The sequence below is a fragment of the Oncorhynchus masou genome, chromosome 31 (genome assembly GCF_036934945.1).
Source record: "Oncorhynchus masou masou isolate Uvic2021 chromosome 31, UVic_Omas_1.1, whole genome shotgun sequence".
Lineage (NCBI taxonomy): Eukaryota > Metazoa > Chordata > Actinopteri > Salmoniformes > Salmonidae > Oncorhynchus > Oncorhynchus masou.
In genome coordinates this window covers 45,952,713-45,958,712 of record NC_088242.1, presented here as the reverse complement: position 1 = coordinate 45,958,712, position 6,000 = coordinate 45,952,713, and positions in this window count along the sequence as shown.

Below are 6,000 nucleotides of genomic sequence, written 5' to 3'. Positions count from 1 at the left end.
GTACCACGTAGATCTGTTACAAACAATAGAACGCAAGTATAAACACCATGGGAACACGCAGCCATCATACCGCTCAGGAAGGAGACACGTTGTGGAGCCACTGCTCCAAAACCGCCATAAAACAGCCAGGCTACGGTTTGCAATTGCACATGTGGGCAAAGATCATACTTTTTGGAGAAATGTCCTCTGATCTGATGTTTGGAGGAAAATGGGGAAGGCTTGCAAGCCAAAGAACACCATCCCAACCGTGAAGCACGGAGGTGACAGCATCATGTTGTGGGGGTGTTTTGCTGCAGGAGGGACTGGTGCACTTCACAAAATAGATGGCATCATGAGGGTGAAAAATTATGTGGATATATTGAAGCAACATCTCAAGATATGAGTCAGGAAGTTAAAGCTTGGTCGCAAATGGTTCTTCCAAATGGACAATGACCCCAAGCATACTTCCAAAGTTGTGGCAAAATGGCTTAAGGACAACAAAGTCAAGGTATTGGAGTGGCCATCACAAAGCCCTGACCTCATCCTATAGAACATTTGTGGGCAGAACTGAAAAGGTGTGTGCGAGCAAGGAGGCCTACAAACCTGACTTAGTTACACCAGCTCTGTCAGGAGGAATGGGCCAAAATTCACCCAACCTATTGTGGGAATCTTGTGGACGGCTACCTGAAACGTTTAACCCAAGTTAAACAATTTAAAAGCAACGCTACCAAATACTAATTGAGTGTATGTAAACTACTGACCCACTGGGACTGTGATGAAAGAAACAAAAGCTGAAATAAATAATTCTCTCAACTATTATTCTGACATTTCACATTCTTAAAATAAAGTGGTGATCCTAAAGGGAATTTTTACTAGGATTAAATATCAGGAATTGTGAAAAACTGAGTTTAAATGTATTTGGCTAAGGTGTATGTAAACTTCCGACTTCAACTGTATGTATCATCTAAACGTTCTCTCTATATTTATCACAACATGTGTCACTTGTGCCATACTCAGCCATTTTCATTCTCCTCTGTGAGCATGTCCAAGAAGAGTTCAGTCACCTGAAGGGTTCTCAGGTCCTCCAGGTTCCTCTGATTGTAGGCGAAGTTTGCCAACACTTGCTCTATCTTGTAGTTACACCAATATTTACACATTCTATTAACCACATGGCCGCCTGCATAACTAAGCTAGAAACGTACCGTCACTGTCTGTGTCCCGAAACTCAGTGAACGAATCAGATCTCGTCACAGAACGTCCTTTTCCCGACATCATGTCACAGGTACTATGAGTAAACGATTGACTAATTTATTTACAATGACAAACGTTCATTCCAGATAAATTAAACATTCATCTTTGAATTTTTCACTTAGGTGTTGTTGCTGGATGCTTGGGATGCATTGGTCTGTCTTAGAATTGTTTCCCTACCAGGATACGTCCTTAAAGTGGCAATCAGCAGTTGAAACAATAACAAAGCCGACTCCCCGCCCCTAGTTCGGTGAAAGATAATGGATGGTGCTGGGGAAATGGAACCACTCTCAAATTCATAGCGCTATGGATGCAAGGACTGACCAACCATGATACACAAATTATAGTTTTAACCATGTTTTGAGGCTATATTGTTTACATTTTCTTTGTTTACATATGTTGGAGGAAAACAAGTGTATGTTTTGGGGTTCTGATGAGGTACGACAGTTGAACTAAGCTCATGAGGCAATTTCTAAGTTATATTCTTCAATAATCAATGGGTACAAATAATTAAAAGTAAATAAATAAATAAATGTATGTAGCAACTGCTGATTGCCCTTTTAATGGTTTTGTGGAGGAGGATATTACTGTGTTTTACTTAATTGGTGAATAGGTGGCAACTATATTAATGTGTATGCTTTATCATTTAAATAGTTTGAATAACCTATCACACGATTAAATCGTTTTAATCAATGTATTTCGTGATGAAGGGGGCGTATCCGGATAAAGTCACTGTAAGTGCAGCTTTTGCATGCTTGGAGAGGTACCGTTATTATACCTCAGTGGGGGAGGTCACTATAGATGTTTCCCATGTTTTTGCAAGATACTAATGGGACGAGAACATTTGGCATAATTTCGTGACCCGTGGTTGTTGTCTACCATGAAACAACATCAACTGTCTGTCGTAAGTAGGGAGACCACATTTATGATACCCAAATGCGGGACAACAGGATGATTTGCTGAGGAGTATTTTTTTTCTGCTCTTAAAAAAACATATATACACACAGTACGTGTCAAAAGTTTGGACACACCTACTCATTCAAGGGGTTTTCTTTATTTGTACTATTTTCTACATTGAAGAATAATAGTGAAGACAAACTATGAAATAACACATATGGAATCATGTAGTAACCATAAAAGTGTGAAACAAGTCAAAGTATGTTTTATATTTGAGATTCTTTAAAGTAGCCACTCTTTGCCTTGTTGACAGCTTTGCACACTCTTGGCATTCTCTCAACCAGCTTCATGAGGAATGCTTTTCTAACAGTCTTGAAGGAGTTCCCACATATGCTGAGCACTTGTTGGCTGCTTTTCCTTCCCTCTGCTGTCCAACTCATCCCAAACCATCTCAATTGGGTTGAGGTCGGATGATTGTGGAGGCCAGGTCATCTGATGCAGCACTCCATCACTCTCCTTGGTCAAATAGCCCTTACACAGCCTGGAGGTGTGTTTTGGGTCATTGTCCTGTTGGAGAAAAAAAATCAGTGTCACTTTTTGTCTTGTGGCGGTCGTCATGAGAGCCAGATTACTTTAAGACATGAAGGTCAGTCAATGATGGACTGTCGTTTCTCTTTGCTTATTTGAGCTGTTCTTGCCATAATATGGACTTGGTCTTTTACCAAATAGGGCTATCTTCTGTATACCACCCCTACCTTGTCACAACACAACTGATTGGCTCAAACGCATTAAGAAGGAAAGAAATTCCACAAATGAACTTAACAAGGCACACCTGTTAATTGAAATGCATTACAGGTGATAACCTCATGAAGCTGGTTGAGAGAATGCCAAGAGTGTGCAAAGCTGTCAAGGCAAAGGGTGGCTACTTTGAATAATATTTTGATTTGTTTAACACTCTTATGGTTCCTACATGATTTCATGTGTTATTTCATAGTTTTGATGTCTTCACTATTATTCTACAATAAAGAAAATAGTACAAATAAAGAAAAACCCTTGAATGTGTCCTCCCTCCCTCAGACAATCCCACAGGTGAAAAGCCTAATGTGGAGGTCCTGGGCTGGCGTGGTTACACGTGGTCTGCGGTTGTGAGCCCAGTTGGACGTATTGCCAAATTCTCTAAAACTACATTAAATTCTCTGGCAACAGCTCTGGTGGACATTCCTGCAGTCAGCATAACAATTGCATGCTCCCTCAAAACTTGAAATATATGTGTTATTGCGTAACAAAACTGCACATTTTAAAGTGGCCTTTTATTTTTCCCAACACAAGGTGTTGTAATGATCATGCTGTTTAATCAGCTCCTTGATATGCCACACCTGTCACGTGAATGGATTATATTGGCAAATTAGAAATGCTCACTAACAGGAATATAAACACATTTTTGCACCAAATTTGCGAGAAATAAGCATTTTGTGCATTTGGAAAATGTCAGAGATTTTTCATTTCAGCTCATGGGACCAAAACTTTACATGGTGGGTTTATATTTTTGTTATAAAACTATTTATTTTGAGATATTGTCTGTGTATATTTGATACATCTAATTGTATATGTTGTATGATATGGCACTATCACCATTTGGAGCACCAAGGCCTGTAAATAAATCTACACTGAGCATGTCAACCTGCCTTGCCTGCTGCTGACATGCCCTTATGACTACTACAAGGTCCCTATTTTACAATTACATAGGCTAATCAAAATGTGTTGTAGACAAAATCATAAAAAGGGCTGTCTGGTAGCCTCAATAAATAGACAAAGATTTGTAGTTGAACAAGTATATATATATTTGTGACTTGACTTGAGACTTGACTTGCTTTTAGAATGCACAGGACTTGACTCGAGTCTCGACCCGTTCTACTTGGGACTCGACTTGAGATTCAGATCTTGTGACTTGAGACTTGCTTGTGACTCAAATAATAGTGACTTGGCCCCACCTCTGTATCACAACCAGCCATGATTGGGAATCCCATAGGGCGGCACACAATTGGCCCAGTGTCGTCCGGGTTTGGCCGGTGTAGGCCGTCATTGTAAATATGAATTTGTTCTTAACTGACTTGCCTAGTTAAAGGTTCAATAAAATAAAACATTAAAATAAAGCTCTGGATGGAGGCGCTTGCAGAGAAGAAGGCATGATGACCATTGACCCAATGGTCATAACAGACACTGGGCTAGGAAGACAAAACGACAACCTCCCTTTGGTGGGGGACAGGGGGTTGTGCCATACAGGCCTTTTGTGGTGAGGGAATCTTCCAACAAACAAATGTACAGTGAGCAAAAAGTAATGTCAAGAGCATCGTTATTGTGAAGGTTTTCAATGTGGAAAGTTCACCTAACTGAAGTGTTTCATGGCCCTCTAAATCATTGTCAAAGAAAGGCAATAAGGTATTTGGGTTGTGGGTAGAATTTAAAACTTTTGCTGCTGGCTGCTGAAACATCACTACGAGACTTGTTAAATGAGCAAAGCATCATATTGTTTTGGACCCTTTTCCTTCGTATGATAATAAGTTACAGCTGTGAAGAAACCAACTGTAAACACAGGCAAAACAATGTGCACCCAGAATGATTAATCTTCTCCTGTTAGTTCTACTCACTGAGAGGGACTGTTTCAGTATATGCAAACTCATTTAGAAACTTATGATATGAATGTGATTAAATGCCAATAATTGAAAGGGAATTTGTGTTGTTCACACCATTGGTTCGTTATTTTCTTGCCAGCTATGTCAAAATAACAGGGGACCTCAAATGGTTATTTAAGAGTCTAGACAAAATGATCATGATTCTACATGTTTCATGCATAGCTTCGAAACATGTAGAATCCTGAACATTTTGTCTAGACTCTTAAATAACAATTTGAGGTCCCCTGATCTTTTGACAGTGGTTAAACTGGATTAGATGGGCAGATGGACTACTTTTAAAATAGATTGGTTTAGATCAGTCACTGCCAATGTATGCGATTGCTGGTTTCCTTTCTGTTTGAATGAACACATGATAATGTTGGGGGGAATTATTTTGTGTGATCCCTTCTACATATAAAATAATATGAATCTACATCCTAATTTAGAAAGAAAACTATTTGGAATAGTTTTCGTGTAGTTTTATTTCATTTACATGTACAAAGGTCATCCACCAGGTGGCAGTGTGAATTTAAGGTTCCGTGGAGTTTCTCATTCAGTCTTGTTCCTCGTCAAATCAAATTATATTTGGCACATACACATGTTTTGCAGATGTTATTGCGGGTGTAGCGAAATGCTTTCGTCAGAACTGTTTTGAGGGCAGAACAAATGTGACTGAACAGTCAGTGGGCAGAGTTTACACTTAACGGCGTTTTCATTATTTAATCTTACTCTTTCTCAATGCATCTTCCCTCGTCTCCTTGCACAGTCTCTCCTCACTTCTTCAAACCGCAATGGAGAAGGTCCAAGTGGGGTCCTTCGACCTTGCTCACTCCACAGTTAGCACCATTGGCAACATTTCAAGCTATCGAATTTGTTTGTACTTGTATGTTGTCAATCGGGCGGTCATGTGTGTTGGCGAGGCAGCAGACCCTGGTTCAAGCCATAGGGCAGCGCCTTTGAGGGGTTCCCCCATTTTAATGTAGTCATAGCAAGATAGACCAGAGCCTGACGTTTCCAACGGGAACTAATTAATCATAGCGGGTAAAGTCTACTAAACGTAGTCCACTCTGTTTTTAAAATGTTTAGATTTTTTTATTTGCTAAAATTTCTAAAAACCTGTTTTTGCTTTGTCATTATGGGGTATGGCCTAGATCAAAGGAAAACTCCAATATACAATCTGTATTTAGCTCGTCATAAGGCGCTA